Consider the following 25,351-nt stretch of genomic DNA (forward strand, 5'->3'; position numbering starts at 1 on the left):
CTCCTCGCCGAAAGGTACTTTTGTGGAGACAGTGAAGGAGTGGCAGAGACAATGGTTCTACATCACAGAACCCTGCGGCACCACCTGGGCCGCGGCTGCCGAATTCCGCTCTGGTGCTCCCATGCGACTCACCTCCTGGGTCGAGAAGAGTCCGGACTGGTGTTCGCCCGATGAGCTGATAGCGTTGCAGACGCGCGTCCAGAGCATGATAGCCAAGGACGTCAAGCTCGTTGATGTGATCCAGGTGATGCTAGTTCGCCGGATTCTCCCATGCCAGCGCAGAGGTCGCCCTCTGTGGGATTTCAATCCGAAGAAGCATCAGACCCTGGTGAGGCTCTTCGAGACCACCCATGAAGATGCCTGGAAGTTGCTTTTTAAGGGCAACGAGAAACCGCCGGCCCCGGATTCAGACCGTGGTCATGATTGTAAACACCCCGCCAGCGAGGTATGTTATTTTTGATATATCCCCGACTTAATTGTTTCAAGGATGATGTCTGAGCTTTTATTATTGCTCTTTCAGGACTGGATGGAGAGGGCGAAGCGGATCCAGTGTCCGGCTCCGCCGCCTGAAGAACCGGTCATCCTGCGTCTAGCAAAGATGCTGGTGCCGGCGCCGTATAAGGCGCCGGAGAAGAAGGCCAAGGGAGCCAAGAGTGGCCCCCGTCGCAAGGGTACTTCGAACGTGACGTCTGAAGACGACGAAGCTCATTCCTCTGTCCCTAAGGACAATGATGAGGAAGAGGAGGAAGAAGAGGGCGGCTTCGGTGCATCCGGAAGCGGAAACGCCCAAGAAGGGGAAGGGCGTCCCAGCGGTCAATACCGCGTGGGACGTTGACAGTAGTCCGGAACGACGCCCCCGCACTAAGCCCCAGGCCGCATCGTAAGTGACATGGCTCGCTCATGCGCACACCCAGCCCTTTCTCTTCATTATTTTGACACAGTTAACTGTACTATTGTAGTCTGGCCCGCGACCTTATCCAGCGATCCTTATCCGGAGGTTCGCTGGCTCTGTCGGAGATGGCGAGCATGTCGCCACCGCCTGCTTATTCCCCCGGGGCCAGGGACGACACGGAGGTGTTGTCCCGGAGGATCGCTCCAAACCGGGGAGGAGCCCAGGACGTTGTCCAGGAGGCGCCACGAGGCGAGACCTCCACTGCCGGACACATGGGGGAGCCGAGCCCCATGGAGACTGGCGAAGAGGGCCGCATCCAGTTCGGCCCTCAGCTGAATACAATTCCGGAGACTCATATGGCTCCGGAGTCAGGCGAGCAGCCCCCTTTGAAGGAGGGGGGTGCTCCGCTTCCATCAGTGGCCCCCGTCCATCCAGGGGCGCCGGATAACCTGATGGAGGCGCTACGAGGCGCCTCCGTCGTGGACGCGCACCGTGTCCTTATGGGTGCGGTGATCGAGAAGGTTCAGTCCGCCAAGAGCAGACTGAATGAAGCTTGCATCAACCTGTTGACAGGTTTTGAGGTAAGAAAGAGAAAAACCCCGTGTAGACCGTAGCCCCCGAGACACTGGCCGTTGTTCGATGAGAAGAACCAGACAGAGGATCAATCCTTTGTTATAGGAGACTAACTGAATATGTATCAATAAGCACGCGTCACTATTGGCCGCAACTTCGCATGCTGCCGAAGTCTCTGAACTGAAGCAGAGGCTCGAGCGGACCGAGAACGAGCTTGGCGAGGTTAAAATTCGGCTCCAGGAGAAGCAAGGTGAATGACGACTTGCTATGTGTTCGGAAAGAATAAGCGTTGTATATTGACCGCAGTGTCATGATATGTGCAGGAGCCGTGACCGAGGTCGGGGCCCTGAGGAAGGCCCTGGGCGAGGCCGAGGAGAAGGCTGTCCAGCAGCAAGCCGCCCGTAAGAAGCTCAAGGCCCGGGTCAAAGAAGTCCAGCAGGAGCTCCAGGATGCGGTGAAAAAATGTGAGACCTTGGAGCATGATGCGTCGGCTCAAGGGGCCGAACTCACCAAGGCTCGTCAGAGCGCGGAGACCGCACGGAATGAGGCCCAGGTCGCCCTCCAGGAGATCCAGGAGGCCAAGAAGATCACAGCGGGTAAGGCCTTTAAGATGCAAAGCAAGTATGCAGAGAAGCAGTACCTTTTACTAACCCGGGTTCGGACTTCCCCAGGGGCTTTTGCTGATTTACCACGCAGTGTATCGGACGCTGTGGAGTTCTATCGAGCCGAAGGAGGGGGCTCTACGGAGACGCTATTCTGGTCGCAATATGCGGCGTCAGAGCCTCCCGTGTCCTTCACTGATCAGCTGAAACAGCTGGTGGAGCTACATAGGGTGGCCGAACTAGCCATGAAGGATTTGATAATCCGGCTATGGCCAGCCGAAGCTATGCCTGGCAGCTACTTTCGGACTCGTGAGGCGGATGGACGCCTGTCCTTAGCTGGACGTCGTCAAGCGCTCTGCCTGTATTGAAGGTGCCCGCATGGCCTTCGCCCGTTGCAAGATGTGGTGGGCGAAGATGAACGCCGTTGAAGTTGCCAGAGGGCCGACGAAGGGCAAGGAGCACCGCACACCCGAGCGATACTTTGCGGATGTCATAGAAGGGTCTCGACTTGCAGCAGCGTAATGTTCGCAGGACATTGTATTTGAATAAATGTATTCATGTTGCCTTTGCCTTGTATTATGAAAAAAGCCTGTTTTGTAATGTAATTTTGTTATGCTTTTAATTGTTTCCTCCTGTGCGGCTGTGTTGCATGTAATCTTAGGGTTGGCCAGTCGTCGGCTTCTGCCCTCACGTAGGTAGTACGGAGGTGTTCGGGATGGAATCTAAACAATATTAATCCAATTATATGACCCTTGAAGGAGTTGTTTAGTGCAACGAACAAGGCAAACAGACTATACGGCTTAAATGCCCTCACTTAGCTATAAGAGTTTTATAATAAAGCATGGGCGCAACCCTTGGTTTAAACCAGAGTGCTGTCAGCATCTGATCGGGAAGTGCCGATCTCTCGCATAACGCGGAAAATCTTCAACGATTTGTAACCCTCGAACAGCTGACTGGCTCTCGCCATATCATGACAGTCAGTTTTCGGCTTTCTCTATTGAGGTGCTCATCTGGTCAAGTCCAGGGCACAATCGCAGTAGTTCTCCCTTTACTACCCTAGCTGATTCAGCGGAACGTAGGGTAGCAAGCACAGGAGTCGGGCAACCCAACTATTGACCAAAGACCTGATTCAGAGCCAATGCATATAATGCTAAATTCGGGGTGCCGAACTAATCTATAAGAAGTGTTCGGACTTTGCTGCCATATTATGGGGCGATAGGGAGCCCCTGGCGAATGTGAGACGTACCAAAGTGTACGGATGCGGTCGATAAGCGAATCGAAATAAAATGAAGTAAGAAACGAAAACCACAGAAACTGGGCCGCAAACCATTTTCATTATAACTGTATGGATACGTCAAGGCGTATCCTGTACAAAAAGTGCGATAAGCATCCGGGCTATTTAACATGCCGGAATTAAGAGGGTGCAGCGTGCGGGTCCTGAGAAATAAGTAGAAATACTGTCAAGAAGAACGTGTAGAGGTTACCCTATGCACTTATGCTGCCTGTCGTCTTTGTATGTCGATCCTTCGAAAGGACTGGTTATCAGGCACATGGGAAAAGGGACCTGAAACAAAAAGGGAAAAAGGGTGAAAGTATGTGTGAGTCCGGGGTCGGTCAAGCCGTACTGTGGACCACAAGCTGTGCCTCCGTTGATGCCCATGGGATTTTGAGTGCGTAATTATGTGTGCGTGGTACGAGTGCCACTACTTGATCAGGGCTGGGATGGAGGCCGGATTGCTAGTCAAGCTCTTGGCGGGCCGAGTTGTCCTGTTGCAGCGTAGTTCAGACCTTCTTAACGGTTCCAGGGGCTCGGCTGCCGGATTATGGTTCTGCTTGAAAAGGCCGCTCTGTACTTCTGCTGCTAGGGCGGCGGTGTGCTCCTCTGTACAGAGGGAGCGTTCCGTATTTCCATTAACAGTTATGACACCGCGTGAACCGGGCATCTTGAGCTTAAGGTAAGCATAGTGTGGAACCGCGTTGAATCTAGCAAACGCGGTTCGTACGAGCAGTGCATGGTAGCCACTGCGGAAGGGGACGATGTCGAAGATTAACTCTTCGCTTCGGAAGTTGTCCGGAGAACCGAAGACTACCTCCAGCGTGATTGAGCCCGTATAGCAGGCCTCAACGCCTGGTATGACTCCTTTAAAGGTAGTCTTTGTGGGTTTGATCCGTGAGGGATTAATGCCCATCTTCCGTACTGTATCCTGGTAGAGCAGGTTGAGGCTGCTTCCACCATCCATCAGGACTCGTGTTAGGTGGAATCCGTCGATGATTGGGCCGAGGACCAGTGCGGCCGAACCGCCATGGCGGATACTAGTTGGATGATCTCGACGATCGAAGGTGATTGGAAATGACGACCATGGATTGAATTTTGGGGCGACTGGCTCTACCGCGTAGACGCCCCTGAGTGCTCGCTTGCGCTCCTTTTTGGGGATGTGCGTAGCGTATATCATGTTCACCGTTTTGACTTGAAGGGGAAATTTCTTCTGCCCCCCAGTGTTCGGCTGCCGGGGCTCTTTGTCCTCGTCCTCACTTTGTGATCTCTTTTCTTTGTTTTCGGCATTTAACTTGCCAGCCTGTTTGAAGACCCAACAATCTCTGTTGGTGTGATTGGCTTGTTTGTCTGGGGTGCCGTGTATCTGGCACGGACGGTCGAGTATGCGGTCCAGGCTGGAAGGTCCCTCATTGTTCCTTTTGTAGGGCTTCTTCCGTTGGCCAGACTTGGAGCCGCTGAATCCAGCGTTCACTGTGGTGTCGTCGGTGTTATCGCCATTGCTTTGGCGTTTGTGTCTATTGTGCCGAAGCTTGCCGGTGCTGTTCTTGGCCTCAGAGGGGCCTGCCTCGCTGGCTGTGTTTTTGCTTCGGGCCAGCCAGCTGTCCTCACCCGCGCAAAAGCGGGTCATGAGTGCTGTGAGGGCTGCCATGGATTTTGGCTTTTCTTGGCCGAGGTGGCGGGCGATCCATTCGTCATGGATGCTGTGTTTGAAGGCTGCTAGGGCTTCGGCGTCCGGACAGTCAACGATCTGGTTCTTTTTGGTTAGGAACCTAGTCCAGAATTTTCTGGCTGATTCTCCAGGTTGTTGAACTATGTGGCTTAAGTCATAAGCATCGGGTGGCCGGACATATGTACCTTGGAAGTTGTCGAGGAAGGCTTCTTCCAAGTCCTCCCAGCTGCCGATGGAGTTCTCAGGCAGACTATTTAGCCAGTGTCGAGTTGGTCCTTTGAGCTTTAATGGGAGGTATTTGATAGCGTGGAGGTCGTCTCCGCGGGCCATGTGGATGTGGAGAATAAAGTCCTCAATCCATACTGCGGGATCAGTTGTTCCGTCGTATGATTCAATATTGACGGGCTTGAACCCCTCGGGGAATTCGTGATCTAGCACCTCATCTCCGACGTGCGGCGCCTCTATAGCGGGCCGCGTCACGGCGCATCTCCGATGAAGTCCGTCTGCGGTTATCGGCCCGGGTGTGGTTAAGTTTGTCACGTCCGAATAGGTAGCTGTCATCCCGAGTAGGGAAGCGTCCTCGCGATCCGTAGATTGATCTGGTGTGTCCTGCTCTACTGTCCAATTCCTGCCGAAGGTCGTATGTATGGTCCCGAGCTGGTCTGTCCCTGTGTTTGCGAGGCGGTGGGGCGGGCTGTTGTTTGGCCTGAGTTGCCGTTTTATCCCGACCGCGTGGTGGTCGGTCCGCATTGCGCGAGGGGGGGTATGGGATTTGGTGCCTCCTCATCGAACTGAGGTAGCAGTCTGCGTTTTGGGTAACTCTTGGCTGGGCGCTTGAGGCCTTATTCTTCGGCTGCCAGGACATCGGTCCATCTATCGATGAGTAGGTCTTGATCTACTTGGAGCTGCTGCTGCTTTTTCTTTAGGCTTCTTGCAGTAGCTATGAGCTGGCGCTTAAAGCGCTCCTGCTCGAGGGGTGCCTCAAGAACGATGAAGTCCTCATTGCCAAGGCTCTCATCATCCTTGGAGGGTGGACGATAACTATCGTCATCCGGGTCATTGGGCGTGGCCTGTTTATCAGGGTTAACTTGTTTGTTGTCCTGCTCCTCCTGTTCGGATGCGGCTCCAACAGGGTCTTCATTGTTTTTGGCGTCGCCCGGAGTACTATTTTCTCCGGTGCCAGTGTTGCCATCTTTTGTGCGACGAGGTTTAGAGTGGCGTTTAGGGCGCCGGCTCTTGGACTGTGTCTCAGAGGGTTTATTCGCATCTGGCTCTTCTTTATCGTCGCCAGATCCTTTAGGTGTATCAACCATGTACACTTCGTACGAAGAGGTGGCCGTCCAACGTCCAGTGAATGGCGGGTCTTGGCCTTGCTCCTTGTCGGCATCGTCGTCCATACCGTCGATGTCTTCGGAGCCATAATCGAGCTCGTCGGTTAAGTCCTCGACGGTAGCTATGAAGTGGGTGGCGGGTGGGAAGCAAAATTCCCCATCATCAGCCTCTAACTCAAACCGAACATAGTTCGGCTGCGAGTCCTTCTCCAAGGACAAATTCTTTAGAGAGTTCAGCACATCGCCCAAAGGTGAGTGCTGGAAAACGTCTGCGGCGCTAAATTCGAAGATCGATGACCGATCTAGCTCGGTGTCCGCAGGCGTGCACGGTCCGGAACTTATAGCTGGAGACGAGTCCGAAGTTCTGTTGAAGCGAATATTTCAAGGTGTTGAGTCCGTGTGCGGCTCCAACATCGTGGACTCTATGGCTTTGGATGGCACGATCTGCTCTGGTTCTAAGGCCATTGCAGCAACAGGAACCATCTCCTGGATGTGATCCGATGACAGATTTAAGTCATGTTCATCGAAGCGAGGGGGAGCGATCGCCGCGGTCTTGAATCCATTGAAGATCAAGTCTCCACGGATATCCGCGAAGTAGTTCAGGCTTCCAAATCTGACCTGATGGCCAGGGGCGTAGCTATCGACCTGCTCCAGATGGCCAAGTGAGTTGGCGCGTAGTACGAAGCCGCCGAACACAACAATCTGTCCGGGGAGGAAGGTTCCTCCTTGGACAGTGTCATTATCGACGATTGAAGGGGCCATTGAACCTTTTGTCGACGGCACAGTGGAAATCTCAATGAAAGCACCAATGTCGGTGTCAAAACCGGCGGATATCGGGTAGGGGGTCCCGAACTGTGCGTCTAGGATCGATGGTAACAGGAGACGGGGGACACGATGTTTACCCAGGTTCGGGCCCTCTCTATGGAGGTAATACCCTACTTCCTGCTTGATTTATCTTTTTTTTTGAAAATTAGCTTGATTGATCTTGATGAATATGAGTATTACAAGAGTTGATCTACCACGAGATCGTAATGGCTAAACCCTATAAGCCTAGCCTATATGACTATGGTAATGTGTATATCCTTTCCGGAATAACCCCTCCGGTTTATATAGACACCAGGAGGATCTAGGGTTACATAGAGTCGGTTACATAGGAAGGAATCTTCATAGTTGATCGCCAAGCTTCCCTCCCACGCCAAGTAGAGTCCAATCCGGACACGGGTACAATCTTCGGCTTTCCTGTCTTCACAGCCCATCAGTCCGGCCCATGGATAACAGGCCGGACGCCTGAGGACCCCTTAGTCTAGGACTCCCTCAGGCCCAACAGGAACAGGGGCAGCTCACCCATGGGCTTCAGCCCATTGGTGGAGGAGGCTGGCTGTCGGGGCCCTGGCTGGATCGAGCGGGCACGTGGGGGAAGGCGTGGTCAACGCAGAAGAAGCAGAGGCCTTGGCACGGCTGCGATGCAGAGGACTTGGGCGACGTGGGAAGCAGAGGAGGCCGAGGCGCCATGGCAGTGGAACGACAATGGCGGCGGAACTTGGGTCATCGGAGGTGGGGACGGGGCCCTGCTGGCGAGATCCGGCTGGGAACGGGCAAGGGCGGCGGAGGAGGAGCTCTGCTCCGGCGAGCTGGTGACGAGGTGGTCGGGGCGCTCTTCTCCTAGCGCCATGGATGGGAACTCCTACGGGACAGAGACAAAAGAGAGAGAAAAGTGAGGGGGGAGAGAGCTGAAGGAAAGTGGGGATGGAAGGAGAGGCGACGGGTACGACGTGCGGATCCTGGTCGCCGGCGGCTGGCGAAGGGCAGAGCTGCTCCCGATCCATCTTGGATCGAGGCATGGGACGAGGGGACGAGGGCTCGGGCCTTGCGGCGCTGTGCGGGGCTGCTGGATCCAGGGCCTCTACGGGATGAACTGGGACGACGGGGGTCATTCGATCTGGATCTGATGGTCCAGATCGACGGTGGGGAGCTGCACTAGTTGGTGGGGATCGATGGATGGATGGGTTGACGGGACCAGGTGGCAGGGGAGACCAGGTGGCTGTGGGATGGATCCCGAGGGAGAGGAGTGGCGGCGGCGCAAGGGTTAGGGTAGGCTAGGGGCTAGGGTTTGCACTGATTTAGAATGTAGGTGGTCTATATATATATATGGAAAGTAGAGAGTTTTGGATCATCTGACCGAGATCGGATGGCTCCTGGTTAAACGGGTGGTCTAATCAAATAATCAAAGATACTTGAGGGATGTTTGGAGATGATCCGGACCCACTGGTCACAACCGAGCGGTTCGGGTTCAAGAAAGATTCGGACGCGCACACGAGGGGGGGGGTCTGAGAAGTGAGCAGAGAGACTCCGGCTTAGGCAAGAAAGAAAACAACCATCCAGGTTGCAAGGGGTCCGAGAAATGTCAACAGATACAACCGGGAAGCGGCACTACGGACAGATGCAAGTTTTATGAAACATGCGGATGCAATGCGTATGATGTCATGATGAATGCAACAAACAAAAATAAAACACATGGCGACAACAAAATAGCTGGAAGACTTCTGGAGCGTCGGTCTTGGGGCATCACAGTTGAACCATTTGATGTTTGGGGATTTGATTACATGGGACCTTTTCCTTCCTCTAATGGGTATACTCATATTTTGGTTACTGTCGATTATGTTACTAAGTGGGTAGAAGCTATTCCAACTAGTAGTGCTGATCACAACACCTCTATTAAAATGCTTAAGGAAGTCATTTTCCCACGGTTTGGAGACCCTAGATATTTAATGACTGATGGTGGTTCACACTTTATTCATGGTGCTTTCCGTAAAATGCTTGCCAAGTATGATGTTAACCATAGAATTGCATCACCCTATCATCCTCAGTCTAGTGGTCAAGTTGAACTTAGCAATAGAGAAATAAAATTAATATTGCAAAAGACTGTCAATAGGTCCCGGAAGATTTGGTCTAAGAAATTAGATGATGCACTTTCGGCTTATAGAACAGCAAATAAAAATCCTATGGGTATGTCTCCTTATAAAATGGTCTATGGAAAAGCTTGTCATTTGCCTCTTGAGTTGGAACATAAAGCTTATTGGGCAATTAAAGAACTCAAGTATGATTTCAAACTTGCTGGTGAAAATAGGTTATTTGATATTAGCTCTTTAGATGAATGGAGAACCCAAGCTTATGAAAATGCAAAGAAAAAGTTAAAAGATGGCATGATAAAAGAATCCAAAAGCGTGAGTTCAAAGTTGGAGAATATGTTATTTTGTACAACTCTCGTTTTGGATTCTTTGCAGGAAAACTCCTCTCCAAATGGGAAGGACCCTATTTTATTGAGGAGGTTTATCGATCTGGAGCTATCAAAATAAATAATGTCGAAGTTACTAACCCGAAGGTTGTTAATGGGCAACGAATAAAACACTATATCTCAGGTACGCCCATTAATGTTGAAAGCAATATTATCCAAACTATGACACCAGAAGAACACATAAAAGAAACCTTTCGGAACACTCCAGAATCGTGAAAAAAGAGTAGGTACGTGATACGGTAAGTAAACGGACTCGGAAAAATCTGCAAAAATATTTTCTGTCTGTTTTGGAATATAACAAAAAAATAGGAAAATAAGAAGGCGCCCTGGTGTCTTGTGCCCATCTCGGGTACCTTCCGGACTCCGTTTTTCTTCCGTTTGCTTGTTTCCCAAGATAAAAAAATTCGTTATATACCCCCCCGAACCTATTGACTACCGTATCACGGAGAAATCCTCTGTTTTCTTTTCTTGCTATTTTCGGTTAGATCTGTTAAGCTAGACATCATGTCTTCTCCCTCCTCCAACAAAGTAGAAGAGGATGCTTGGCTGATGAAGATCAAGCTGAAGAAAGAAGGGCCCGAACAACCTTTTGAAGGGGCCATGAGCAAGGAGGCCATCGGAGATCAAGCGTTGGTGGTCGAGCCAACCCTGCCCGCCGAGGAGGAAGAAGAAGATATCCTGAAACCTTACTATGCTCATCTTACCCATACTGAGATTGAAGCCTTTCGGATCATTGAAACAGTTTGTGTGCAAAATAAATATCTCACTCGTGAAAATATTCTGTTGCAAGAGCACATCATTGCCCTTTGGAGCGTCATCCGTAGATTGGAGAACCTCTTGATCATGAAGGACAAGATCTCTACTTCATCACCACCACCACCTCCTTCTTCATCACCGAAAGAAAATAGAGTAACGGGTATGGGCACTCCACTTGGCTTACGCCAAGCTTGGGGGAGGTGCCCTGGTATCGTATCACCTCCACTATCTTTTGCCTTTACTTATCTTAGTTCGATCCATAGTTATCTTTTGCTTTAGATGAATAAAAGTTTAGTTCAATCCTTTCTTTTTGAGAGCTTGTTTAGTGATCTATCTTTGTAATCTTGTGCGAGATATATAATAAAGTTTAGTTTGAGTTTTACTTTCTTTATTTTCATGTTGCAATAAAAAGAAAGGAAATAAATGAAAAAGATCATATGCTAATCTTATGGTAAGTAATGACATCATATAAGGAAAAGTATAAGTAGAAAATTTTATTGAAGATTGACAAACATAGCATTGGTCAATGATGCAATTCATGAAAGAATTAATAAGGGAAAGAAGATTCACATGCAAATATACTATCCTAGAAATCTTTTGTGATTGTGAGCCCCCATCCAAATATTATACGCCAAAATTGTCGACGTTGGACAAGTAAGACAACGTAATGATTTATGTTTGTTCATATTCACATAGAAGCTATATTGTCATAGATCCTTCAACATGTGGTGCTTGCCCTCCATCTTTGCTAGCCAAAAATTTCGCACTAAGTAGAGATACTACTTGTGCATCCAAAAAACCTTAAACCCAAATCTTATTTTCAAGAGTCCACCATACCTACCCAAGGATTGAGTAAGGTCCTTCAAGTAAGTTGTCATCGGTGCAATAAGGCAATAAAAATTGCTTCTAAAAGTGTTAGATCATTTAGTGTAAGAGAAAATTGAGCATTGTACAAACTTGTGATAGCAAAGAATAAAAGCAACAGACTGCATAATAAAGGTTGCTATCATAAGGGGCAATATAACGTGACGTTCTTTTTCACTAAGGGGTTGAGCATACAAACAAAAAGCGCATGGCAACCTCTGCTTCCCTCTGCGAAGGGCCTATCTTTTACTTTTATGTTTTTACTTTCATGCAAGAGTCAAAGTTTTTCTCTCTATTCCTTTTTATTTTCTCTTTTGGAAAGCATCATGTGGTGAGGAAAGATCTAGGCACATATATCCAGTTGGATATGGGTAGCATGAGTTATTATTGTTGACATCACCCTTGAGGTGAATACGTTGGGAGGCGAAATTATAATCCCCTATCTTTCTATGTGTCCGGTTGAAACGTTTTGCTCATGTGTATGCGGTGAGTGTTAGCAATCATAGACGACTATAAGATGGTTGAGTATGTGGACTTGCCTAAAGGCTCCGATACGTGACCCTTCCTGAAAAGCTGATGAATTGTAGTTGCAAAGTTGACTGAGAACATAGTTTGTTGGTTTCCAATAGAGTTTATGCTTTATACTTTGATAGTGTGATGAATTGTTACTTATTCATGAGAAGGCTACGATAAAAGTTCTATAATAAAGTTTTATGTTTAAGTTTGTTGTTGTTATAATAATCTACATGATGCTTCTATGTCTGTATTTTTTTTTATCGACACCTCTCTCTCCCTAAGCACGCGGACATGTTTTCGATTTTGGTTTGCGCTTGAGGACAAGCGAGGTCTAAGCTTGGGGGAGTTGATACGTCCATTTTGCATCATGTTTACCTACTGTTATTTATAATGTTTTTATGCATAATAATGCTTTTTGGAGTAATTCTAATGCCTTTTCTCTCATAATATGCAAGGTTCACACAAAGAGGGAGAATTCCGGCAGCTGGAAATCTGGACCTGGAAAAACTACGTCAGGCCACCTATTCTGCACAACTCCAAATGGGCTGAAACTTCACGAGGAATGTTTATGGAATAAATAAGAAATACTGGAGCAAATAACTACCGGAGGGGGGGCACCTGGTGAGCATAAGACACCAGGGCGCGCCTGGCCCCCCAGGCGCGCCCTGGTGGGTTGTGCGCAGCCCAGCCCACCCCGGTGCCCATCTTCTGGTATATAAGTCATTTTGACATACAAAAAAAATCAGGAGAGGACTTTCGGGACGGAGCGCCGCCGTCTCTAGGAGGAACTTGGGCAGGAGCACTTTTGCCCTCCGGCGGAGTGATTCCGCTGGGGGAACTTCCCTCCCAGAGGGGGAAATCATCGTCATCATCATCACCAACAACTCTCCCATCTTGGGGAGGGCAATCTCCATCAACATCTTCAACAACACCGTCTCCTATCAAACCCTAGTTCATCTCTTGTGTTCAATCTTTGCACCGGAACCTCAGATTGGTACTTGGGGCTGACTAGTAGTGTTGATTACATCTTGTAGTTGATTACTATATGGTTTATTTGGTGGAAGATTATATGTTCAGATCCAATATGCTATTTAATACCCCTATGATCTTGAGCATGATTATCATTTGTGAGTAGTTACTTTTGTTCTTGAGGTCACGGGAGAAATCTTGTTGCAAGTAATCATGTGAACTTGATATGTGTTCGATATTTTGATAGTATGTATGTTGTGATTCCCTTAGTGGTGTCATGTGAACATCAACTACATGACACTTCACCATATTTGGGCCTAAGGGAATGCATTGTGGAGTAGTTATTAGATAATGGGTTGCAAGAGTGAGAGAATCTTAAACCCTAGTTTATGCGCTATTCCGTAAGGGACCGATTGGATCCAAAAGTTTAATGCTATGGTTAGAATTTATTCTTAATACTTTTCTCGTAGTTGCGGATGCTTGCGAGGGGGTTAATCATAAGTAGGAGGTTTGTTCAAGTAAGAACAACACCTAAGCACCGGTCCACCCACATATCAAATTATCAAAGTAGCGAACACAAATCGAACCAACATGATGAAAGTGACTAGATGAAATTCCCGTCTACCCTCAAGAACGCTTTGCTTATTATAAGAGACCGTTTTGGCTTGTCCTTTGCCTCAAAAGGATTGGGCTAACTTGCTGCACTTTTCTTACTACTATCGTTACTTGCTCGTTACAAATTATCTTGCTATCAAACTACTCTGTTACTTACAATTTTAGCACTTGCAGACATTACCTTGCTGAAAACCACTTGTCATTTTCTTCTGCTCCTCGTCGTGTTCGACACTCTTACTTATCGAAAAGGCTACAATTGATCCCATATACTTGTGGGTCATCATAGATCAATGGCCCGTGCTACCGTTCCCTTGAATTTTAATGCGTTCCTAGAGAAAGCTAAGTTGAAAGATGATGGTAGCAACTACATGGACTGGGCCCGTAACTTGAGGATTATCGTCATTGCTGGACAGAAGAATTATGTCCTTGATGCACCGCTAGGTGAAAGGCCTGCTACAGGAGCAGATGCTAATGTTATGAACGTCTAGCAAGCCCGATCTGATGACTACGCGATAGTTCAATGTGCCATGCTTTATGGCTTAGAATCGGGACTTCAAAGATGTTTTGAACGTCATGGACCATATGAGATGTTCCAGGAGTTAAAGTTAATATTTCAAGCAAATGCCCGAGTGATGTCGCTTGAAGCTACATCGGTATTTCCCCAGAGAGGAAAGGATGATGCAGCACAGCGACGGTAGGTATTTCCCTCAGATATGAAACCAAGGTTATCTAACCAGTAGGAGAACCAAGCAACACAAGGTAAACAGCCCCTGCACACAAATAACAACAACTCGCAACCCGATATGTTAAAGGGGTTGTCAATCCCTTTCGGGTAATGGTGCCAGAAACGGTGCGTGGATGGGAGAAAATTGTAATAGATTGATAGATCGAACGCCAAATAAAATAAATAGAAATAAAATGCAGCGAGGTATTTTTGTATTTTTGGTTTAATAGATCTGAAAATAAATGCAAAGGAAAAGTAGATCGCAAAGGCAAATATATGAGAAAGAAGACCCGGGGGCCGTAGGTTTCACTAGTGGCTTCTCTCGAAAAAAATAGCAAACGATGGGTAAACAAATTACTGTTGGGCAATTGACAAAACTTCAAATAATCATGACGATATCCAGGCAATGATCATTATATAGGCATCACGTCCAAGATTAGTAGACCGACTCCTGCCTGCATCTACTACTATTACTCCACACATCGACCGCTATCCAACATGCATCTAGTGTATTAAATTCATGGAAAACGGAGTAATGCAATAAGAACGATGACATGATGTAGATAAGATCTATCTATGTAGAGATAGACCCCATCGTTTTATCCGTAGTAGCAACGATACATACGTGTCGTTTCCCTTTCTGTCACTGGGATCAAGCATCGTAAGATCGAACCCACTACAAAGCACCTCTTCCCATTGCAAGATAAATAGATCAAGTTGACCAAACAAAACCCAAATATTGGAGAAGAAATACGAGGCTATAAGAGATCATGCATATAAGAGATCAAAGAAACTCAAATAACTTTCATGGATATAAAAAGATATAACTGATCATAAACTCAAAGTTCATCAGATCCCAACAAACACACCACAAAAGAGTTACATCATATGGATCTCCAAGAGACCATTGTATTGAGAATTCAGAGAGAGAGGAAGCCATCTAGCTACTAACTACGGACCCGAAGGTCTACAAAGAACTACTCACGCATAATCGGAGAGGCACCAATGGAGGTGGTGAACCCCATCCGAGATGGTGTCTAGATTGGATCTGGTGGTTCTGGACTCTGCGGCAGCTGGATGAATATTTCGTCGACTCCTTTAGGGTTTCTTGAATATTGGGGTATTTATAGAGCAAAGAGGCGGTCCAGGGGGCACCAGAGATGGGCACAACCCATGTCACGACCGGTTTTTCAATAAAATAATTATTGAGAGACCAATCCCTTTTACGGACCAGTAGGGAAGAATTCCTTCTCACTGGTAGACAATTTCTTGGTCACAGAAGAAAAATACCAGGAGTACTGAATATAATACAAGGTTGAGCGGAGACTGCCCAACAATCTATTACATGCACGCCGATAAAACAAGACGGCGGATAGGGTGGCACACTACTAACTCACGATAATAACGGTGGTGGAAATATCACCGCAAAGCGAGTGATATGACTCCTGAAGACTACAGCTCATCGAGCGTCGGAGTGAGGCTCGAGGAGACTTATTGCGGGTGGCGGAAGCGTATATAATACAAGTGACCAATATCCGGGATCGCGCAGGACTGACTGGGACTCCTCTAGGCGTCGGACGCGCTATCAAACTCTTCATCCAAGAAATCGCCTTCGTCAACATCTGGCCAAATCAACAAGCCAGGTGAGTACTATGAAAGTACTCGCAAGACAGTTCGGACATAAGATATAACAAATGAAAACATGAAGCATATGAACAAGTTAACCAGTACGATCAGACATAGAGATAGTAATTACTGGGTGCCAAACAAGGGTCTGAATGACTCCTCGAGAGGAAACTGCAGAATAGTAATACTGGTGCCAAACGAGGGTCTGAATGACTCCTCGAGAGGAAACTGCAGAATAGTAATACTGGTGCCAAACGAGGGTCTGAATGACTCCTCGAGAGGAAACTGCAGAATAGTAGTACTGGTGCCAAACGAGGGTCTGAATGACTCCTCGAGCGGAAACTGCAAGAATAATAATGCCACAGTCGGGCGTCGGGGCGACACCACATAAAGGGCTTATAACAGAAAATAAAGGCAGTGCATGCCACAGTCGGACGTCTGAGCGACATCACATAAAGGGCTTATATTTAAAGTAAGAAAACAAAAACACGCCACAGTCGGACGTCTGCGCGACGTCACATAAAGGGCTTATATTGTAGCTCAATAGTTCAATAGTTCGGGAACATAAATTATCACAAGTACGAGACAAATATAAAGTTAATCCATCCACAGGAATAATAATTAAACTGGATTTACCACTTGAGCTTGTTCACCGGGGACAAGTCTTCCACGTGGATAGATATGGATATACTGATTACACTACTAGATCATGGATACGATGACTTGGGAGGAATTGACTCTGCAGAGTTTGTACTTAACCACAGCCAACGGATTTCCGTAGTCACAGGGACTAGTTCCGTTTACGGTGTTTTAGAAGAAACACGTCTAACCAGTACACACCCATTCAACATTCCGAAGCCAGGGATCACCCTCGGCAACGTTCAAGAAAAACCTTGAGACGGGGAGGCTACAACCTCGCGTAGCATGGGATCAAATTTCTATACGCGCGCTCTAAGGGGGTGCCCCCCCTCTCGGTCCCAACCGGAAACACCCATGCCCCCTGACCGGATGACTGGCTTTAATCCTGGGCCAAGGTACCATCATCCCGGCCTCTCTGTTTGGTGTGTACTCGGAAAGAGGTTACCAACTTACTAAACCGCATCCTGGCAAATGAAACATGTGGCAGCACAGAGGGGAAAAGAACGATAACGTGACTCCATCCACGTTAACGTCAGAAATAGTCGGATGACGCAAGGCTGGTATGCTACAACAGTACCACCTTGCTGCCCTTCATGTCACCACATGATTAGGCCATCTCTCATCAGAGATCATCGCAACTTTGGAACAAAACGGGTAGTTGCCTCACAAGCAACGAGGTATTCACTGACACTCATATGTCACGCACAAACTTTCACACAAACATGCAAAACACCTGTCATATCAAATGTTCAAACATGCTTGCCTGGTTCGGAGAAGTCGGAGTCTAGCTCGGCGAAGTTCGCGGCTCCGTCACCTCTTCCGGAACCTACGGCAATAACGAAAATGGGCACTAACGTGAAAACCAACGCGTGCACAGAAACTTCTCCAAATTTTTTCCAAATAAATCTCATAAAAAAACTAGACAAAATTTTAAGACTATCAGAAAAAGAATCACTCCAAAATCCCTTTTCATTTAAAAGTTATAAAGGTTTCTGTCCAGGGACTTATCTGTAATGAAACAAAAAAATTCCAGGGTTTAAACTGAGAAACCAGAAAACGCTTCGGTAAGAAATGCGCTAGCTAAAGAGGAAAAGCGTATTTTGCCCGAAGGCGCCAACAGAAAACGGTTCGCGAACGAATAGAACAGAGGCTGACATGCGGGGTCCACATGTCAGGTTTGAAAAGCTCGCCGGCGCCCGAAGACTGCGGTGGACGCCGGCGTCGAACCACGACGAGTCAGGAGGATCGGAGGGTACCAAGAGCTTCAGCTTGTTCTTCCACGTCGGTGGGTGGTGGACTCGGCCAACGGGGAGCACCACGTCGATGGCGACACTTTCTCCGGCGGACGGCGGCTCGGGTGAGGGTGGAGAACTCCGGTGGAGGGCTGCAAACTTCGAATTGAAGCGCGGGTCAGAAGGAGGGATGCATAGTGAAGCTACTGGCAAGAGAAGGGAGGCGGAGGCGCACGCACGGGAGCGAATCGAGCTGGATCCTGTGGCGGGTCGCGGCGGCCGGAGTCGAGGAAGGAGACCTCCTCGGGGCTCTTCCAGTGGCTAGGCGTGCTCTAGGTGGAGTGCAGGGATGGTGTGTGCTCGAGTTGAAGCTCGAGGCCTCTATTTATAGGCGGATCGACGGGGTGGCCGTGAACGGAGAATCTCCGGCGAGCGATTACGGCGATGCAGTGGATTGGCAGGAGGTTTGAGTGGCCAGGCAGCATCAGTGGAAGTTACTGGTGTCATTCCCCCGCTAATCTCGGCTGGTCTTGGCGTAACGGCGTCGGTCCACGGTGAGGTGGCCGCACGGGCACGTCGGCGGCAGAGAGCGCGCTCCGCGCCCTGCGGTTCATGACGAGAGTGGCAGCGCGTTACGGGGAGTGGAAGGCCACGCGGCGAGCTCCGGTGGTTTGGGCGGCGCTGGGTGGCGCCGTCAGCGCCGTGCCTCCCGCTGGCGGCCGCAAAGCCGCCGCTGGCGTCGGTCACGGGGCGGCGCACCTTCTGCTGCTCGTCGCCGACGTCCGCAAGGTGCCAGACACTCGTGCGGTGCAGGAACAAGGGGGAGGGGACGGGGAGCAAGGCGACATCGGGGCACTGTCGAGATCGACAACATGTTCTGAAGAAAACGACAGTAGCACTGAAATGTTCTCTGAATTTTCTGAACCTGAGTTTGACAATGCACTGCAGGTGTTCGATAGAATGATTTGGCAATGAGAATTTTTTTTCTGGAGCTGGGACTTGGTGAGGTGACCACTCAATGCACCCAGAGGCTGCCTGATTTTACTTGGAAATTTTGGAGAAGGATTTGAATGAATTTCACCAAATTTGACAAATCTGGTCCAAACTTGCAGCAAGTGTAGTTTGAAAATTTTGAACTGAAGACCAGTGGATCTTCATGGATCTTGGTTGAGGGTTCAAAGGACTAGGAGGGGAAAAAGGTTTGGGGGCAATAATCAAAACAGAAAATGGAGTTCCTTTGTAAATCACCAATGGCTAGAATAGAAGACAGAAATTTGTTTGAATAAGATTTAAATGGAAAATAAACATAGGGGAGGTTCAACTTGCTGGATTAGATGCCAAACATGATCCAAAGATGAGGGGAGGTTTAGGAGATAGTATTTGCACTAAGGCCATGGCAAGAGGGAATTGTTGAAAGTGGCAAAGGATTATTCCAAAAGCCATAGTGCAAATTTCAAAGAGATTTTCAAAAGGCATTTTCCCAAGTGAAAAGCATTTTGTCTTGAGTCAAAATAAAAAGAAAGAACCTCCAAGACCAAAGGCAGATCTTGGGTGAATTCAAATAAAACTTCTGTCATAAAAAAATATTTGAAAGGGAGAGTTCTTTTGAGAAAAAAAATTTAAATCACCTCCCTCAAGTCAAATAAAATCTTTTGAAAAATCCAAATAAAAACTTGGGTGTCACAACCCACCAGGGCGCGCCTGGGCCTCCTGGCGCGCCCTGGTGGGTTGTGCCTCCCTCGGGGCACCCCCAGGCGCAGCTAGGGGCCGTTGTGTTCCTTCTGGCCCATAAAAATTCTCTGTGGAGTTTCGTGGCATTTGGACTCCGTCTGATATTGATTTCCTGCGATGTAAAAAACATGGAAAAAACAGCAACTGGCACTTGGCACTATGTCAATAGGTTAGTACCAAAAAATGATATAAAATGACTATAGAATGATTATAAAACACCCATGATTGATAATATAACAGCATGGAACAATAAAAAATTATAGATACGTTGGAGACGTATCAGCATCCCCAAGCTGAACTCCTACTCGTCCTCGAGTAGGTAAGTGATAAAAACAGAATTTTTGATGTGGAATGCTGCCTATCATGTCATATCATATTCATTCTTTATAGCATGGACAATTGGACTTTTATGTGATTCAAAGCAATAGTCTAGTTTTGACATAATAATTTAGATACTCAAGCATATCAACAAGTAACCATGTCTTTCAAAATATCAACGCTAAAATAAGTTATCCCTGGCCCATCATGCTCAAACATTGATTCATTAGTGAAACACACTCGAATATTAGCTACACCCAATACTTAAGTACGATCATATTGCCTCCTAGTTGGTGCTTTTTATGAGAGAAGATGGAGACTCAAATTCAAAAATAAAAATTGCATAAAGTAAAAGAAAGGCCCTTCGCAGACGGGAGTAGGGATTTGTAGAGGTGCCAGAGCTCAAAGCGAAAAAATAGAGATAAAAACATTTGGGAGGTGTATCCATCCCACCAACGAAAATGACTTAGAGTTCCCAACACTTTCCATGCTAGATATATCATAGGCGGTTCCCAAACAGAAAATAAAGTTTATTCCTTTTTCCACCATACTTTCACTTTCCATGGCTAGCCGTATCCACGGTTGCCCTCCATACCAACACTTTCCAAGGAATTTTTTAATTGACAACCTAAAGTAAATTCATTTTTGCATTTCGGGACTGGGCATCCCGAAAACCTTAGCCTTACTCTCGTGCAATGACAAGTGAATAAACACTCATCGTGAGGATAACACATCTAGCATGGAAAATATTAGCCACCCCTCACCGCTCCGCGAGCGAAACAAACACACAAAAGAGAAGTTTATTTTGAAAATTAGAGATGACACATGCAAATTTTCTTAGAACGGCAAAAGAATACCGCATATAGGTAGATATAGTGGAATCATATGGGAAAACTGGTTTAAACGATTTTGGATGCACAATAGAGATCATACTTGGTGCAAAATGAAGGCTAGCAAAAGATTGGGAAGCGACCAACCAAGAAACAGATAATCTCATAAGCAAGCATTAAGCATAAATAACACCGAATAATGCACCACAAGTAGGATATAATTTCATTGCATGACTATTGACTTTCGTACTTGCATAGGGAATCACAAACCTTAACACCAATATTCTTACTAAAGCATAATTACTCATCAACATAACTCACATATCACATCATCATATCTCTAAACTATTACCAAGAATCAAGTTTATTTTGTCCAATGATCTTCATGAAAGTTTTTATTATATCCTTCTTGGATATCTATCACTTTGGGACTAATTTTCATGTGTTGCTTTTCATAAGCTCAAACAAATATAAGTGAAGATCATGAGCATAATTTTTCTTCTTCCTCTCAAAATAATTTAAGTGAAGCAAGAGAGAATTTCTTCAAAATTTTACTAACTCTCAAATAAATATAAGTGAAGCAAGAGAGCATTTCTTCAAAAAATACTAAGCACACCGTGCTCAGAAAGATATAAGTGAAGCACTAGAGCAAGTCCATTGCTCATAAAAATTTAAGTGAAGCATAGAGAGCAATTCTAACAAGTCATGACATAATTTTGGCTCCCTCAAATAAGTGTGTCCAGCAAGGATTGATGACTTAAAACACAAAATAAAACAAGCAGAGACTCATATCATACAAGACGCTCCAAGCAAAACACATATCATGTGACGAATAAAAATATAGCTTCGAGTAAAATACCGATAGTTGTTGGAAGAAAGCGGGGATGCCACTCGGGGGCATCCCAAGATTAGTTGGTTGCTCATTTTTGGATAATAGCTTGGGATGCCGGGGCATCCCCAAGCTTAGGCTCTTCTATCCTTCCTTCATCCATCATAAGATAACCTAAAACTTGAAAACTTCAATCACACAAAACTCAACGAAACTTTCGTGAGATCCATTAGTGTAAGAAAAATAAATCACTACTATAAGTGATGTATCAAACCAATTCTTATTTTGTTTTTGTATTATATCTACTGTATTCCAACTTTTCTATGGCAAAAACTCATCAAACAAAAGCATAGAGCCATCAAAATAAGCACACAACACAGAGAAAACAGAATCTGTCAAAACAGAACAGTCTGTAGCAATCTAATTTGTTTGAATACTTATGGAACTCCAAAAATTCTGAAAAACTAGGAAGACATGGGCAATTTTTATATTAATATTCTGCAAAAAGAATTGAAATTTTATCACGTTCTGGTGATTTTTAACAATTATTTTCGTGAGCACAAAGTTTCTATCTTTTTCAGCAAGATCAAACAACTATCACCCAAGATGATCCTATTGGTTCTACTTGGCACAAACACTAATTAAAACACACAAAAAAACAATCAGAATAGTAGCATAATTTTGCTAACACACAAGAACATAAAGCAAAAATCTAAAATAAAATTTATTCATTGGGTTGCCTCCCAACAAGCGCTATGGTTTTACGCCCTTAGCAAGGCATAAAGCAAGGATCTAAGTTTTGTCATCTTTGGTTCGAGATCCATAAGATGCCCTCATGATTGATTCATAAGGTGGATTAATTATTATTCTAGGAAAGTGTTCCATACCCTTCCTCAAAGGAAATTGGAACTCAATATTGCCTTATTTCATATCAATCACGGCACCGATAGTGCGTAAAAATGATCTACCAAGAATAATTGGACAAGACGGATTGCAATCAATATCAAGAACAATAAAATCTATGGGCACATAATTCCTATTTGCAAGAATAAGAACATCATTAATTCTTCCCATAGGCTTTTTAATTGTAGAATCCGCCCAGTGCAAATTCAAAGAACATTCTTCAAGATTAGTAAGACCAAGCACATCACATAAAGATTTTGGAATTGTAGAAACACTAGCACCCAAGTCACACAAAGCAAAACACTCATAATTTTTAATCTTCATAGTAGGTTCCCATTCATAATACAATTTTCTAGGAATTGATACTTCTAATTCCAATTTTCTTCAAAAGCTTTCATCATAGCATCAACAATATGTTTAGTAAAAGCTTTATTTTGTTCATAGGCATGGGGTGAATTTATCATGGATTGCAACAAAGAAATACAATCAATCAAAGAGAAACTATAATAATTAAAGTTTTTGTAATCCAAAAGAGTGGGCACATCACTAGCTAAAGTTTTGACCTCTCCAAACCCACTTTCATCAAATTTCTCAACAATATTTTCACCCTCCGAAATATTGGGACGCCTTCTACCTAAAGTTGAATCTTCTCCAGTCCCTTTTTCATCAATCTTAACTTTACTAAACAAAGAATCAATAGAAGAAACACCAATCATTTTAAGATCTTCATCACTTTTACGAAACAAATCACTAGAAAATGCTTTTTCCAAAAATTCTCTTTTAGCTCTAAGCATAGCAGTTCTTTTCTTACTTTCATCCATAGAAACATAAAGAGATTTAATTGATTCATCTAATTTAGGCACACAAAATTTCATCTTGAGATTTTCCACATCAAGAGCATTCCTCTCAACACTTCTAGACAAATCATCAATCTTATTCAACTTTTCTTCTATGGAAGTGTTGAAAACTTTTTGTGTGTTGATAAATTCTTTAATATTATTCTCAAGATCAGAGGTGTTCCTATTATTTTTATAAGATTGATTTCCATAGGAATTACCATAATTATTAGAGGAATTACTAGGAAAAGGCCTAGGATTAAAATTACCTCTATAAGCATGTTGTTGAAATTATTTTGAGAGATAAAATTCACATCTATGGCATCACTATTTTGCTCAATAAAAGTAGACAAAGGCATATCATTAAAATCAATAGGAGCACTTTTACTAGCAACCAATTTCATAAGAGCATCAACTTTTTCACTCAAAGAGGAAATTTCTTCAACCGAATTAACTTTTTTACTAGTAGGAGCCCTTACAGTATGCCATTGTGAATAATTTGCCATGATATTGTCAAGAAATTTGGTGGCTTCACCCAAAGTAATTTCCATAAAAGTAGCACCCGCAGCGGAATCTAAAAGATTACGAGAAACAAAATTCAACCACGCATAATTTTTTTGTATGATCATCCAAAGATTTGACCCATGAGTTGGGCAATTCCTTAGCATCATTTTAATCCTTTCCCAAGATTGTGCAACATGCTCATGTTCAAGTTGCTTGAAATTCATGATCTGGGTTCTAAGGGAAATATTTTTTGCGGGAGGAAAATACTTAGTGATAAAAGCATCTTTGCACTTATTCCAAGCATCGATACCATCGTGAGGCAAAGAAGAGAACCAATTTTTTGCAGAATCACGCAAAGAAAACGGAAATAATTTCATCTTCACCACATCATTGTCCACATCTTTTTTCTTTTGCATATCGCATAATTCCACGAAGGTATTAAGATGGGATGCGACATCCTCATTAGGAGTATCGGAAAATTGATCTTTCATAACAAGATTCAGCAAAGCAGTATTAATATCACAAGTCTCTGCACTAGTGGCGGGAGGAGCAAGTGGAGTGCCAATAAAATCATTCCTGTTGGTACTTGAGAAATCACATAGTTTGGTGTTCTCTCAAGTCATGATGACCACACAACAAGATTGCACTCAAAAACAGATCCGGCAAGAAAATGGCGAACGGAAAAGAGAGGCGAATAAAACGGTAAATTTTTGTGAAGTGGGGGAGAGGAAAACCGGAGGCAAATGGCAAATAATGTAAATTGTGAGGAGATGATATTTGTGATTAGGAACCTGGTATATGTTGAAGATCCTCCCCGGCAACGGCGCCAGAAATTCCTTTTGATGTTGCTTGAAGCTATGTCGGTATTTCCCCAAAGAGGAAGGGATGATGCAGCACAACGGCGGTAGATATTTCCCTCAGATATGAAACCAAGGTTATCGAACTAGTAGGAGAACCAAGAAACACAACGTAAGCAACCCCTGCACACAAATAACAACAACTCCCAACCCGACGTGTTAAAGGGGTTGTCAATCCCTTTCGGGTAACGGCGCCAGAAACAGTGCATGGACGGGAGAAAATTGTAATAGATTGATAGATCGAACGCCAAATAAAATAAATAGAAATAAAATTCAGCGAGGTATTTTTGTATTTTTGGTTTAATAGATCTAAAAATAAATGCAAAGGAAAAGTAGATCGCAAAGGCAAATATATGAGAAAGAAGACCCGAGGCCATAGGTTTCACTAGTGGCTTCTCTCGAGAAAAATAGCAAACGGTGGGTAAACAAATTACTGTTGGGCAATTGATAGAACTTCAAATAATCATGACAATATCCAGGCAATGATCAATACATTGGCATAACGTCCAAGATTAGTCGACCGACTCCTGCCTGCATCTACTACTATTACTCCACACATCGACCGCTATCCAGCATGCATCTAGTGTATTAAGTTCATGGAGAAATGGAGTAATGCAATAAGAACGATGACATGATGTAGACAAGATATATCTATGTAGAGATAGACCCCATCGTTTTATCCTTAGTAGCAACGATACATATGTGTTGTTTCCCTTTCTGTCACTGGGATCAAGCACCGTAAGATTGAACCCACTACGAAGCACCTCTTCCCATTGCAAGATAAATAGATCAAGCTGGCCAAACAAAACCCAAATATCGGAGAAGAAATACGAGGCTATAAGAGATCATGCATAGAAGAGATCAAAGAAACTCAAATACCTTTCATGGATATAAAAAGATATAACTAATCATAAACTCAAAGTTCATCAGATCCCAACAAACACACCGCAAAACAGTTACATCA

This window comes from Triticum aestivum, chromosome 1D (assembly GCF_018294505.1).
Source record: "Triticum aestivum cultivar Chinese Spring chromosome 1D, IWGSC CS RefSeq v2.1, whole genome shotgun sequence".
Taxonomy (NCBI): Eukaryota; Viridiplantae; Streptophyta; class Magnoliopsida; order Poales; family Poaceae; genus Triticum; species Triticum aestivum.